The sequence below is a fragment of the Hyperolius riggenbachi genome, chromosome 4, assembly GCF_040937935.1.
Source record: "Hyperolius riggenbachi isolate aHypRig1 chromosome 4, aHypRig1.pri, whole genome shotgun sequence".
Taxonomy (NCBI): Eukaryota; Metazoa; Chordata; class Amphibia; order Anura; family Hyperoliidae; genus Hyperolius; species Hyperolius riggenbachi.
Genome location: NC_090649.1, coordinates 42,173,324 through 42,187,563, shown reverse-complemented (window position 1 = coordinate 42,187,563; position 14,240 = coordinate 42,173,324). Strand labels below are relative to the sequence as shown.

Sequence of the window (14,240 nt, the reverse complement as noted above, 5' to 3'; positions counted from 1 at the left end):
AAAAACAAGTTAAGGGAAAGAGCAGCTTCCTTTTTTTCAATCCTCTCAGCTAAATCTCAGGCCGTGTGCAGAGTGCCCTCCTCATACTGCTATGTGAGCACCTTTGGAGTGCAAAGCCTAATACACACCATACCAATGCCTGTCAGATAGATGGGTCGAACAGATGATTTCCGGCAGGTCCGATCTGATTTCCGATTGTTTTTCTGATGGATTTGCATAGTAGTGATCGGAAATCCGAACGGAAATCCGATCGTGTCTGTCGGAAAGGATCTATCGGCCCATCTATCTGATGGGGAATTGCATGGTGTGCACCAGGCATACGAGAATGAGTATCTTTCAGGTGGTTGTTCTTTGTCAAGTGATTGATTGTAAGTCTCTCCTTGACAAAAGGACTGGAGTAAAGCCAACGGAAATCTGGGAAAAGCAGATAAGAAAAGTAGTATAGGAAAGATGAGTAAGATTGTAAGAAGGAGTGTTTTTCTCTTTCTTGGGGTGGTGAAGCACTTTTGCTGAAAAGTTGTTAAAAGAGGTTGTGTGAGTAAAAGTGAAGGGGAAAGCTGAGATGACATTTTCGTTTGTTAGCAAAGGGAGTGGGGAGTGGCATGTGAAAGAGGAAGTGATGGCCTGGTGATGGTTTGTAATCGTTTTGGAGGAGCTCTGCCTAGTAGAAAGTAAAAGGAGAAGCTTTGATCGCCCAACGTGGGGCTCGAACCCACGACCCTGAGATTAAGAGGCTCATGCTCTACCGACTGAGCTAGCCGGGCTTGCTTGCTTGAGCTGAAATGTCAAAAATTGCAAAATGGCGCTAGCCTCACCTTTGCCATCCGCACAGAAGAAGGCAATCTTGTATGGCCTGATTTGGCTGGCCACGTTTTTCAGCACCGAGCAACAGGGCAAGGCATTGGTGGTTCAGTGGTAGAATTCTCGCCTGCCACGCGGGAGACCCGGGTTCGATTCCCGGCCAATGCAAATGCTAGGATTTTGGCACACCTCCACACTTTGCACTTCTCAAGCTTAAGACATCTCTGCAGGCCAGAAGCCATTTAAGGACATTTGCAAGAGTCACCGTGGCACTTGGCCACAGTGCTGGCTGACAGTCGAGAAGAGGGACCCTAGTACCCAGCAAACATGACTCTAAGACACACAAGTTAAAGCAGCCTTGGGACACTTGCGTGCCCAAAGGCCTTGCATGTCTTCTAGCAGTGCCAGTGACATGCAGCATCTCTCCCTCTCCAGTACTCACCTATTAGGCTTCTTTTTAACTGTCTAGAAAAGCCTCGGAAATGCCAAGTCAGCAGCATCTGCTCATCTGGTGTTGTTTTACAACTTTTTGCCTTGTTGTCTTTGCACTCTACTCAGGGCCTTGCTCAAATTTGGAGCGTTCTCTCTAGGCCCTCATTCATTCTACTTTTGTCCTGAGTTTTCTCACAGTAGATGTTGAGATGTTGTGTCAGCTTACCTACAACTTGCTTTCCCAGCACCTAGCAATTAAGAAAACATACTAAAAGTACAGAAAAAAAAGTAGTAACAAACTTAAGTCAAATGAAAGCAACCACTTTTTTTGCTTGCCGGGACTGAAAGGCTTTTTGGTTTGTAACTTTTGTTGGGAAGTACCTCATCTAAAAACAAGTTAAGGGAAAGAGCAACTTCCTTTTTTTCAATCCTCTCAGCTAAATCTCAGGCCGTGTGCAGAGTGCCCTCCTCATACTGCTATGTGAGCACCTTTGGAGTGCAAAGCCTAATACACACCATACCAATGCCTGTCAGATAGATGGGTCGAACAGATGATTTCCGGCAGGTCCGATCTGATTTCCGATCGTTTTTCTGATGGATTTGCATAGTAGTGATCGGAAATCCGAACGGAAATCCGATCGTGTCTGTCGGAAAGGATCTATCGGCCCATCTATCTGATGGGGAATTGCATGGTGTGCACCAGGCATACGAGAATGAGTATCTTTCAGGTGGTTGTTCCTTGTCAAGTGATTGATTGTAAGTCTCTCCTTGACAAAAGGACTGGAGTAAAGCCAACGGAAATCTGGGAAAAGCAGATAAGAAAAGTAGTATAGGAAAGATGAGTAAGATTGTAAGAAGGAGTGTTTTTCTCTTTCTTGGGGTGGTGAAGCACTTTTGCTGAAAAGTTGTTAAAAGAGGTTGTGTGAGTAAAAGTGAAGGGGAAAGCTGAGATGACATTTTCGTTTGTTAGCAAAGGGAGTGGGGAGTGGCATGTGAAAGAGGAAGTGATGGCCTGGTGATGGTTTGTAATCGTTTTGGAGGAGCTCTGCCTAGTAGAAAGTAAAAGGAGAAGCTTTGATCGCCCAACGTGGGGCTCGAACCCACGACCCTGAGATTAAGAGTCTCATGCTCTACCGACTGAGCTAGCCGGGCTTGCTTGCTTGAGCTGAAATGTCAAAAATTGCAAAATGGCGCCAGCCTCACCTTTGCCATCCGCACAGAAGAAGGCAATCTTGTATGGCCTGATTTGGCTGGCCACGTTTTTCAGCACCGAGCAACAGGGCAAGGCATTGGTGGTTCAGTGGTAGAATTCTCGCCTGCCACGCGGGAGGCCCGGGTTCGATTCCCGGCCAATGCAAATGCTAGGATTTTGGCACACCTCCACACTTTGCACTTCTCAAGCTTAAGACATCTCTGCAGGCCAGAAGCCATTTAAGGACATTTGCAAGAGTCACCGTGGCACTTGGCCACAGTGCTGGCTGACAGTCGAGAAGAGGGACCCTAGTACCCAGCAAACATGACTCTAAGACACACAAGTTAAAGCAGCCTTGGGACACTTGCGTGCCCAAAGGCCTTGCATGTCTTCTAGCAGTGCCAGTGACGTGCAGCATCTCTCCCTCTCCAGTACTCACCTATTAGGCTTCTTTTTAACTGTCTAGAAAAGCCTCGGAAATGCCAAGTCAGCAGCATCTGCTCATCTGGTGTTGTTTTACAACTTTTTGCCTTGTTGTCTTTGCACTCTACTCAGGGCCTTGCTCAAATTTGGAGCGTTCTCTCTAGGCCCTCATTCATTCTACTTTTGTCCTGAGTTTTCTCACAGTAGATGTTGAGATGTTGTGTCAGTTTACCTACAACTTGCTTTCCCAGCACCTAGCAATTAAGAAAACATACTAAAAGTACAGAAAAAAAAGTAGTAACAAACTTAAGTCAAATGAAAGCAACCACTTTTTTTGCTTGCCGGGACTGAAAGGCTTTTTGGTTTGTAACTTTTGTTGGGAAGTACCTCATCTAAAAACAAGTTAAGGGAAAGAGCAACTTCCTTTTTTTCAATCCTCTCAGCTAAATCTCAGGCCGTGTGCAGAGTGCCCTCCTCATACTGCTATGTGAGCACCTTTGGAGTGCAAAGCCTAATACACACCATACCAATGCCTGTCAGATAGATGGGTCGAACAGATGATTTCCGGCAGGTCCGATCTGATTTCCGATCGTTTTTCTGATGGATTTGCATAGTAGTGATCGGAAATCCGAACGGAAATCCGATCGTGTCTGTCGGAAAGGATCTATCGGCCCATCTATCTGATGGGGAATTGCATGGTGTGCACCAGGCATACGAGAATGAGTATCTTTCAGGTGGTTGTTCCTTGTCAAGTGATTGATTGTAAGTCTCTCCTTGACAAAAGGACTGGAGTAAAGCCAACGGAAATCTGGGAAAAGCAGATAAGAAAAGTAGTATAGGAAAGATGAGTAAGATTGTAAGAAGGAGTGTTTTTCTCTTTCTTGGGGTGGTGAAGCACTTTTGCTGAAAAGTTGTTAAAAGAGGTTGTGTGAGTAAAAGTGAAGGGGAAAGCTGAGATGACATTTTCGTTTGTTAGCAAAGGGAGTGGGGAGTGGCATGTGAAAGAGGAAGTGATGGCCTGGTGATGGTTTGTAATCGTTTTGGAGGAGCTCTGCCTAGTAGAAAGTAAAAGGAGAAGCTTTGATCGCCCAACATGGGGCTCGAACCCACGACCCTGAGATTAAGAGTCTCATGCTCTACCGACTGAGCTAGCCGGGCTTGCTTGCTTGAGCTGAAATGTCAAAAATTGCAAAATGGCGCCAGCCTCACCTTTGCCATCCGCACAGAAGAAGGCAATCTTGTATGGCCTGATTTGGCTGGCCACGTTTTTCAGCACTGAGCAACAGGGCAAGGCATTGGTGGTTCAGTGGTAGAATTCTCGCCTGCCACGTGGGAGGCCCGGGGTCGATTCCCGGCCAATGCAAATGCTAGGATTTTGGCACACCTCCACACTTTGCACTTCTCAAGCTTAAGACATCTCTGCAGGCCAGAAGCCATTTAAGGACATTTGCAAGAGTCACCGTGGCACTTGGCCACAGTGCTGGCTGACAGTCGAGAAGAGGGACCCTAGTACCCAGCAAACATGACTCTAAGACACACAAGTTAAAGCAGCCTTGGGACACTTGCGTGCCCAAAGGCCTTGCATGTCTTCTAGCAGTGCCAGTGACGTGCAGCATCTCTCCCTCTCCAGTACTCACCTATTAGGCTTCTTTTTAACTGTCTAGAAAAGCCTCGGAAATGCCAAGTCAGCAGCATCTGCTCATCTGGTGTTGTTTTACAACTTTTTGCCTTGTTGTCTTTGCACTCTACTCAGGGCCTTGCTCAAATTTGGAGCGTTCTCTCTAGGCCCTCATTCATTCTACTTTTGTCCTGAGTTTTCTCACAGTAGATGTTGAGATGTTGTGTCAGCTTACCTACAACTTGCTTTCCCAGCACCTAGCAATTAAGAAAACATACTAAAAGTACAGAAAAAAAAGTAGTAACAAACTTAAGTCAAATGAAAGCAACCACTTTTTTTGCTTGCCGGGACTGAAAGGCTTTTTGGTTTGTAACTTTTGTTGGGAAGTACCTCATCTAAAAACAAGTTAAGGGAAAGAGCAACTTCCTTTTTTTCAATCCTCTCAGCTAAATCTCAGGCCGTGTGCAGAGTGCCCTCCTCATACTGCTATGTGAGCACCTTTGGAGTGCAAAGCCTAATACACACCATACCAATGCCTGTCAGATAGATGGGTCGAACAGATGATTTCCGGCAGGTCCGATCTGATTTCCGATCGTTTTTCTGATGGATTTGCATAGTAGTGATCGGAAATCCGAACGGAAATCCGATCGTGTCTGTCGGAAAGGATCTATCGGCCCATCTATCTGATGGGGAATTGCATGGTGTGCACCAGGCATACGAGAATGAGTATCTTTCAGGTGGTTGTTCCTTGTCAAGTGATTGATTGTAAGTCTCTCCTTGACAAAAGGACTGGAGTAAAGCCAACGGAAATCTGGGAAAAGCAGATAAGAAAAGTAGTATAGGAAAGATGAGTAAGATTGTAAGAAGGAGTGTTTTTCTCTTTCTTGGGGTGGTGAAGCACTTTTGCTGAAAAGTTGTTAAAAGAGGTTGTGTGAGTAAAAGTGAAGGGGAAAGCTGAGATGACATTTTCGTTTGTTAGCAAAGGGAGTGGGGAGTGGCATGTGAAAGAGGAAGTGATGGCCTGGTGATGGTTTGTAATCGTTTTGGAGGAGCTCTGCCTAGTAGAAAGTAAAAGGAGAAGCTTTGATCGCCCAACGTGGGGCTCGAACCCACGACCCTGAGATTAAGAGTCTCATGCTCTACCGACTGAGCTAGCCGGGCTTGCTTGCTTGAGCTGAAATGTCAAAAATTGCAAAATGGCGCCAGCCTCACCTTTGCCATCCGCACAGAAGAAGGCAATCTTGTATGGCCTGATTTGGCTGGCCACGTTTTTCAGCACCAAGCAACAGGGCAAGGCATTGGTGGTTCAGTGGTAGAATTCTCGCCTGCCACGCGGGAGGCCCGGGTTCGATTCCCGGCCAATGCAAATGCTAGGATTTTGGCACACCTCCACACTTTGCACTTCTCAAGCTTAAGACATCTCTGCAGGCCAGAAGCCATTTAAGGACATTTGCAAGAGTCACCGTGGCACTTGGCCACAGTGCTGGCTGACAGTCGAGAAGAGGGACCCTAGTACCCAGCAAACATGACTCTAAGACACACAAGTTAAAGCAGCCTTGGGACACTTGCGTGCCCAAAGGCCTTGCATGTCTTCTAGCAGTGCCAGTGACGTGCAGCATCTCTCCCTCTCCAGTACTCACCTATTAGGCTTCTTTTTAACTGTCTAGAAAAGCCTCGGAAATGCCAAGTCAGCAGCATCTGCTCATCTGGTGTTGTTTTACAACTTTTTGCCTTGTTGTCTTTGCACTCTACTCAGGGCCTTGCTCAAATTTGGAGCGTTCTCTCTAGGCCCTCATTCATTCTACTTTTGTCCTGAGTTTTCTCACAGTAGATGTTGAGATGTTGTGTCAGCTTACCTACAACTTGCTTTCCCAGCACCTAGCAATTAAGAAAACATACTAAAAGTACAGAAAAAAAAGTAGTAACAAACTTAAGTCAAATGAAAGCAACCACTTTTTTTGCTTGCCGGGACTGAAAGGCTTTTTGGTTTGTAACTTTTGTTGGGAAGTACCTCATCTAAAAACAAGTTAAGGGAAAGAGCAACTTCCTTTTTTTCAATCCTCTCAGCTAAATCTCAGGCCGTGTGCAGAGTGCCCTCCTCATACTGCTATGTGAGCACCTTTGGAGTGCAAAGCCTAATACACACCATACCAATGCCTGTCAGATAGATGGGTCGAACAGATGATTTCCGGCAGGTCCGATCTGATTTCCGATCGTATTTCTGATGGATTTGCATAGTAGTGATCGGAAATCCGAACGGAAATCCGATCGTGTCTGTCGGAAAGGATCTATCTGCCCATCTATCTGATGGGGAATTGCATGGTGTGCACCAGGCATACGAGAATGAGTATCTTTCAGGTGGTTGTTCCTTGTCAAGTGATTGATTGTAAGTCTCTCCTTGACAAAAGGACTGGAGTAAAGCCAACGGAAATCTGGGAAAAGCAGATAAGAAAAGTAGTATAGGAAAGATGAGTAAGATTGTAAGAAGGAGTGTTTTTCTCTTTCTTGGGGTGGTGAAGCACTTTTGCTGAAAAGTTGTTAAAAGAGGTTGTGTGAGTAAAAGTGAAGGGGAAAGCTGAGATGACATTTTCGTTTGTTAGCAAAGGGAGTGGGGAGTGGCATGTGAAAGAGGAAGTGATGGCCTGGTGATGGTTTGTAATCGTTTTGGAGGAGCTCTGCCTAGTAGAAAGTAAAAGGAGAAGCTTTGATCGCCCAACGTGGGGCTCGAACCCACGACCCTGAGATTAAGAGTCTCATGCTCTACCGACTGAGCTAGCCGGGCTTGCTTGCTTGAGCTGAAATGTCAAAAATTGCAAAATGGCGCCAGCCTCACCTTTGCCATCCGCACAGAAGAAGGCAATCTTGTATGGCCTGATTTGGCTGGCCACGTTTTTCAGCACCGAGCAACAGGGCAAGGCATTGGTGGTTCAGTGGTAGAATTCTCGCCTGCCACGCGGGAGGCCCGGGTTTGATTCCCGGCCAATGCAAATGCTAGGATTTTGGCACACCTCCACACTTTGCACTTCTCAAGCTTAAGACATCTCTGCAGGCCAGAAGCCATTTAAGGACATTTGCAAGAGTCACCGTGGCACTTGGCCACAGTGCTGGCTGACAGTCGAGAAGAGGGACCCTAGTACCCAGCAAACATGACTCTAAGACACACAAGTTAAAGCAGCCTTGGGACACTTGCGTGCCCAAAGGCCTTGCATGTCTTCTAGCAGTGCCAGTGACGTGCAGCATCTCTCCCTCTCCAGTACTCACCTATTAGGCTTCTTTTTAACTGTCTAGAAAAGCCTCGGAAATGCCAAGTCAGCAGCATCTGCTCATCTGGTGTTGTTTTACAACTTTTTGCCTTGTTGTCTTTGCACTCTACTCAGGGCCTTGCTCAAATTTGGAGCGTTCTCTCTAGGCCCTCATTCATTCTACTTTTGTCCTGAGTTTTCTCACAGTAGATGTTGAGATGTTGTGTCAGCTTACCTACAACTTGCTTTCCCAGCACCTAGCAATTAAGAAAACATACTAAAAGTACAGAAAAAAAAGTAGTAACAAACTTAAGTCAAATGAAAGCAACCACTTTTTTTGCTTGCCGGGACTGAAAGGCTTTTTGGTTTGTAACTTTTGTTGGGAAGTACCTCATCTAAAAACAAGTTAAGGGAAAGAGCAACTTCCTTTTTTTCAATCCTCTCAGCTAAATCTCAGGCCGTGTGCAGAGTGCCCTCCTCATACTGCTATGTGAGCACCTTTGGAGTGCAAAGCCTAATACACACCATACCAATGCCTGTCAGATAGATGGGTCGAACAGATGATTTCCGGCAGGTCCGATCTGATTTCCGATCGTTTTTCTGATGGATTTGCATAGTAGTGATCGGAAATCCGAACGGAAATCCGATCGTGTCTGTCGGAAAGGATCTATCGGCCCATCTATCTGATGGGGAATTGCATGGTGTGCACCAGGCATACGAGAATGAGTATCTTTCAGGTGGTTGTTCCTTGTCAAGTGATTGATTGTAAGTCTCTCCTTGACAAAAGGACTGGAGTAAAGCCAACGGAAATCTGGGAAAAGCAGATAAGAAAAGTAGTATAGGAAAGATGAGTAAGATTGTAAGAAGGAGTGTTTTTCTCTTTCTTGGGGTGGTGAAGCACTTTTGCTGAAAAGTTGTTAAAAGAGGTTGTGTGAGTAAAAGTGAAGGGGAAAGCTGAGATGACATTTTCGTTTGTTAGCAAAGGGAGTGGGGAGTGGCATGTGAAAGAGGAAGTGATGGCCTGGTGATGGTTTGTAATCGTTTTGGAGGAGCTCTGCCTAGTAGAAAGTAAAAGGAGAAGCTTTGATCACCCAACGTGGGGCTCGAACCCACAACCCTGAGATTAAGAGTCTCATGCTCTACCGACTGAGCTAGCCGGGCTTGCTTGCTTGAGCTGAAATGTCAAAAATTGCAAAATGGCGCCAGCCTCACCTTTGCCATCCGCACAGAAGAAGGCAATCTTGTATGGCCTGATTTGGCTGGCCACGTTTTTCAGCACTGAGCAACAGGGCAAGGCATTGGTGGTTCAGTGGTAGAATTCTCGCCTGCCACGTGGGAGGCCCGGGGTCGATTCCCGGCCAATGCAAATGCTAGGATTTTGGCACACCTCCACACTTTGCACTTCTCAAGCTTAAGACATCTCTGCAGGCCAGAAGCCATTTAAGGACATTTGCAAGAGTCACCGTGGCACTTGGCCACAGTGCTGGCTGACAGTCGAGAAGAGGGACCCTAGTACCCAGCAAACATGACTCTAAGACACACAAGTTAAAGCAGCCTTGGGACACTTGCGTGCCCAAAGGCCTTGCATGTCTTCTAGCAGTGCCAGTGACGTGCAGCATCTCTCCCTCTCCAGTACTCACCTATTAGGCTTCTTTTTAACTGTCTAGAAAAGCCTCGGAAATGCCAAGTCAGCAGCATCTGCTCATCTGGTGTTGTTTTACAACTTTTTGCCTTGTTGTCTTTGCACTCTACTCAGGGCCTTGCTCAAATTTGGAGCGTTCTCTCTAGGCCCTCATTCATTCTACTTTTGTCCTGAGTTTTCTCACAGTAGATGTTGAGATGTTGTGTCAGCTTACCTACAACTTGCTTTCCCAGCACCTAGCAATTAAGAAAACATACTAAAAGTACAGAAAAAAAAGTAGTAACAAACTTAAAGGGGAACTGAAGAGAGAGGTATATGGAGGCTGTCATGTTTATTTCCTTTTAATCAATACCAGTTGCCTGGCAGCCCTGCTGGTCTATTTCTCTGCAGTAGTATCTGATTAAAACCAGAAACAAGCATGCAGCTAGTCTTGTCAGATCAGACTTATAAGTCTGAACCACTGAAACACCTGATCTGCTGCATGCTTGTTCAGGGGCTATGGCTAATAGTATTAGAGGCAGAGGATCAGCAGAGCTGCCAGGCAACTGGTATTGCTTAAAAGGAAATAAACATGACAGCCTCCATATACCTCTCTCTTCAGTTCCCCTTTAAGTCAAATGAAAGCAACCACTTTTTTTGCTTGCCGGGACTGAAAGGCTTTTTGGTTTGTAACTTTTGTTGGGAAGTACCTCATCTAAAAACAAGTTAAGGGAAAGAGCAGCTTCCTTTTTTTCAATCCTCTCAGCTAAATCTCAGGCCGTGTGCAGAGTGCCCTCCTCATACTGCTATGTGAGCACCTTTGGAGTGCAAAGCCTAATACACACCATACCAATGCCTGTCAGATAGATGGGTCGAACAGATGATTTCCGGCAGGTCCGATCTGATTTCCGATTGTTTTTCTGATGGATTTGCATAGTAGTGATCGGAAATCCGAACGGAAATCCGATCGTGTCTGTCGGAAAGGATCTATCGGCCCATCTATCTGATGGGGAATTGCATGGTGTGCACCAGGCATACGAGAATGAGTATCTTTCAGGTGGTTGTTCTTTGTCAAGTGATTGATTGTAAGTCTCTCCTTGACAAAAGGACTGGAGTAAAGCCAACGGAAATCTGGGAAAAGCAGATAAGAAAAGTAGTATAGGAAAGATGAGTAAGATTGTAAGAAGGAGTGTTTTTCTCTTTCTTGGGGTGGTGAAGCACTTTTGCTGAAAAGTTGTTAAAAGAGGTTGTGTGAGTAAAAGTGAAGGGGAAAGCTGAGATGACATTTTCGTTTGTTAGCAAAGGGAGTGGGGAGTGGCATGTGAAAGAGGAAGTGATGGCCTGGTGATGGTTTGTAATCGTTTTGGAGGAGCTCTGCCTAGTAGAAAGTAAAAGGAGAAGCTTTGATCGCCCAACGTGGGGCTCGAACCCACGACCCTGAGATTAAGAGGCTCATGCTCTACCGACTGAGCTAGCCGGGCTTGCTTGCTTGAGCTGAAATGTCAAAAATTGCAAAATGGCGCTAGCCTCACCTTTGCCATCCGCACAGAAGAAGGCAATCTTGTATGGCCTGATTTGGCTGGCCACGTTTTTCAGCACCGAGCAACAGGGCAAGGCATTGGTGGTTCAGTGGTAGAATTCTCGCCTGCCACGCGGGAGACCCGGGTTCGATTCCCGGCCAATGCAAATGCTAGGATTTTGGCACACCTCCACACTTTGCACTTCTCAAGCTTAAGACATCTCTGCAGGCCAGAAGCCATTTAAGGACATTTGCAAGAGTCACCGTGGCACTTGGCCACAGTGCTGGCTGACAGTCGAGAAGAGGGACCCTAGTACCCAGCAAACATGACTCTAAGACACACAAGTTAAAGCAGCCTTGGGACACTTGCGTGCCCAAAGGCCTTGCATGTCTTCTAGCAGTGCCAGTGACATGCAGCATCTCTCCCTCTCCAGTACTCACCTATTAGGCTTCTTTTTAACTGTCTAGAAAAGCCTCGGAAATGCCAAGTCAGCAGCATCTGCTCATCTGGTGTTGTTTTACAACTTTTTGCCTTGTTGTCTTTGCACTCTACTCAGGGCCTTGCTCAAATTTGGAGCGTTCTCTCTAGGCCCTCATTCATTCTACTTTTGTCCTGAGTTTTCTCACAGTAGATGTTGAGATGTTGTGTCAGCTTACCTACAACTTGCTTTCCCAGCACCTAGCAATTAAGAAAACATACTAAAAGTACAGAAAAAAAAGTAGTAACAAACTTAAGTCAAATGAAAGCAACCACTTTTTTTGCTTGCCGGGACTGAAAGGCTTTTTGGTTTGTAACTTTTGTTGGGAAGTACCTCATCTAAAAACAAGTTAAGGGAAAGAGCAACTTCCTTTTTTTCAATCCTCTCAGCTAAATCTCAGGCCGTGTGCAGAGTGCCCTCCTCATACTGCTATGTGAGCACCTTTGGAGTGCAAAGCCTAATACACACCATACCAATGCCTGTCAGATAGATGGGTCGAACAGATGATTTCCGGCAGGTCCGATCTGATTTCCGATCGTTTTTCTGATGGATTTGCATAGTAGTGATCGGAAATCCGAACGGAAATCCGATCGTGTCTGTCGGAAAGGATCTATCGGCCCATCTATCTGATGGGGAATTGCATGGTGTGCACCAGGCATACGAGAATGAGTATCTTTCAGGTGGTTGTTCCTTGTCAAGTGATTGATTGTAAGTCTCTCCTTGACAAAAGGACTGGAGTAAAGCCAACGGAAATCTGGGAAAAGCAGATAAGAAAAGTAGTATAGGAAAGATGAGTAAGATTGTAAGAAGGAGTGTTTTTCTCTTTCTTGGGGTGGTGAAGCACTTTTGCTGAAAAGTTGTTAAAAGAGGTTGTGTGAGTAAAAGTGAAGGGGAAAGCTGAGATGACATTTTCGTTTGTTAGCAAAGGGAGTGGGGAGTGGCATGTGAAAGAGGAAGTGATGGCCTGGTGATGGTTTGTAATCGTTTTGGAGGAGCTCTGCCTAGTAGAAAGTAAAAGGAGAAGCTTTGATCGCCCAACGTGGGGCTCGAACCCACGACCCTGAGATTAAGAGTCTCATGCTCTACCGACTGAGCTAGCCGGGCTTGCTTGCTTGAGCTGAAATGTCAAAAATTGCAAAATGGCACCAGCCTCACCTTTGCCATCCGCACAGAAGAAGGCAATCTTGTATGGCCTGATTTGGCTGGCCACGTTTTTCAGCACCGAGCAACAGGGCAAGGCATTGGTGGTTCAGTGGTAGAATTCTCGCCTGCCACGCGGGAGGCCCGGGTTCGATTCCCGGCCAATGCAAATGCTAGGATTTTGGCACACCTCCACACTTTGCACTTCTCAAGCTTAAGACATCTCTGCAGGCCAGAAGCCATTTAAGGACATTTGCAAGAGTCACCGTGGCACTTGGCCACAGTGCTGGCTGACAGTCGAGAAGAGGGACCCTAGTACCCAGCAAACATGACTCTAAGACACACAAGTTAAAGCAGCCTTGGGACACTTGCGTGCCCAAAGGCCTTGCATGTCTTCTAGCAGTGCCAGTGACGTGCAGCATCTCTCCCTCTCCAGTACTCACCTATTAGGCTTCTTTTTAACTGTCTAGAAAAGCCTCGGAAATGCCAAGTCAGCAGCATCTGCTCATCTGGTGTTGTTTTACAACTTTTTGCCTTGTTGTCTTTGCACTCTACTCAGGGCCTTGCTCAAATTTGGAGCGTTCTCTCTAGGCCCTCATTCATTCTACTTTTGTCCTGAGTTTTCTCACAGTAGATGTTGAGATGTTGTGTCAGCTTACCTACAACTTGCTTTCCCAGCACCTAGCAATTAAGAAAACATACTAAAAGTACAGAAAAAAAAGTAGTAACAAACTTAAGTCAAATGAAAGCAACCACTTTTTTTGCTTGCCGGGACTGAAAGGCTTTTTGGTTTGTAACTTTTGTTGGGAAGTACCTCATCTAAAAACAAGTTAAGGGAAAGAGCAACTTCCTTTTTTTCAATCCTCTCAGCTAAATCTCAGGCCGTGTGCAGAGTGCCCTCCTCATACTGCTATGTGAGCACCTTTGGAGTGCAAAGCCTAATACACACCATACCAATGCCTGTCAGATAGATGGGTCGAACAGATGATTTCCGGCAGGTCCGATCTGATTTCCGATCGTTTTTCTGATGGATTTGCATAGTAGTGATCGGAAATCCGAACGGAAATCCGATCGTGTCTGTCGGAAAGGATCTATCGGCCCATCTATCTGATGGGGAATTGCATGGTGTGCACCAGGCATACGAGAATGAGTATCTTTCAGGTGGTTGTTCCTTGTCAAGTGATTGATTGTAAGTCTCTCCTTGACAAAAGGACTGGAGTAAAGCCAACGGAAATCTGGGAAAAGCAGATAAGAAAAGTAGTATAGGAAAGATGAGTAAGATTGTAAGAAGGAGTGTTTTTCTCTTTCTTGGGGTGGTGAAGCACTTTTGCTGAAAAGTTGTTAAAAGAGGTTGTGTGAGTAAAAGTGAAGGGGAAAGCTGAGATGACATTTTCGTTTGTTAGCAAAGGGAGTGGGGAGTGGCATGTGAAAGAGGAAGTGATGGCCTGGTGATGGTTTGTAATCGTTTTGGAGGAGCTCTGCCTAGTAGAAAGTAAAAGGAGAAGCTTTGATCACCCAACGTGGGGCTCAAACCCACGACCCTGAGATTAAGAGTCTCATGCTCTACCGACTGAGCTAGCCGGGCTTGCTTGCTTGAGCTGAAATGTCAAAAATTGCAAAATGGCGCCAGCCTCACCTTTGCCATCCGCACAGAAGAAGGCAATCTTGTATGGCCTGATTTGGCTGGCCACGTTTTTCAGCACCGAGCAACAGGGCAAGGCATTGGTGGTTCAGTGGTAGAATTCTCGCCTGCCACGCGGGAGGCCTGGGTTT

At 46.1% G+C, this 14,240-nt stretch overlaps 11 non-coding genes across 11 annotated transcripts; 6 read left to right on the top strand and 5 right to left on the bottom strand.

The window, feature by feature from the left end:
- The first annotated feature begins 898 nt into the window (after positions 1-898).
- On the top strand, positions 899-969 carry TRNAG-GCC (transfer RNA glycine (anticodon GCC)). Its single transcript has one exon. It is a non-coding gene; the product is annotated as a tRNA-Gly (tRNA).
- A 1,343-nt stretch (positions 970-2,312) lies between these two features.
- On the bottom strand, positions 2,313-2,385 carry TRNAK-CUU (transfer RNA lysine (anticodon CUU)). The gene has a single exon. It is a non-coding gene; the product is annotated as a tRNA-Lys (tRNA).
- A 134-nt stretch (positions 2,386-2,519) lies between these two features.
- Positions 2,520-2,590, top strand: TRNAG-GCC (transfer RNA glycine (anticodon GCC)). The gene has a single exon. It is a non-coding gene; the product is annotated as a tRNA-Gly (tRNA).
- Positions 2,591-3,933: 1,343 nt separating this feature from the next.
- On the bottom strand, positions 3,934-4,006 carry TRNAK-CUU (transfer RNA lysine (anticodon CUU)). Its single transcript has one exon. It is a non-coding gene; the product is annotated as a tRNA-Lys (tRNA).
- Positions 4,007-5,554: 1,548 nt separating this feature from the next.
- TRNAK-CUU (transfer RNA lysine (anticodon CUU)) lies at positions 5,555-5,627 on the bottom strand. Its single transcript has one exon. It is a non-coding gene; the product is annotated as a tRNA-Lys (tRNA).
- Positions 5,628-5,761: 134 nt separating this feature from the next.
- On the top strand, positions 5,762-5,832 carry TRNAG-GCC (transfer RNA glycine (anticodon GCC)). Its single transcript has one exon. It is a non-coding gene; the product is annotated as a tRNA-Gly (tRNA).
- Positions 5,833-7,175: 1,343 nt separating this feature from the next.
- TRNAK-CUU (transfer RNA lysine (anticodon CUU)) lies at positions 7,176-7,248 on the bottom strand. Its single transcript has one exon. It is a non-coding gene; the product is annotated as a tRNA-Lys (tRNA).
- Positions 7,249-7,382: 134 nt separating this feature from the next.
- On the top strand, positions 7,383-7,453 carry TRNAG-GCC (transfer RNA glycine (anticodon GCC)). Its single transcript has one exon. It is a non-coding gene; the product is annotated as a tRNA-Gly (tRNA).
- A 3,491-nt stretch (positions 7,454-10,944) lies between these two features.
- Positions 10,945-11,015, top strand: TRNAG-GCC (transfer RNA glycine (anticodon GCC)). Its single transcript has one exon. It is a non-coding gene; the product is annotated as a tRNA-Gly (tRNA).
- A 1,343-nt stretch (positions 11,016-12,358) lies between these two features.
- Positions 12,359-12,431, bottom strand: TRNAK-CUU (transfer RNA lysine (anticodon CUU)). The gene has a single exon. It is a non-coding gene; the product is annotated as a tRNA-Lys (tRNA).
- A 134-nt stretch (positions 12,432-12,565) lies between these two features.
- Positions 12,566-12,636, top strand: TRNAG-GCC (transfer RNA glycine (anticodon GCC)). The gene has a single exon. It is a non-coding gene; the product is annotated as a tRNA-Gly (tRNA).
- The last annotated feature ends 1,604 nt before the right edge of the window (positions 12,637-14,240 follow it).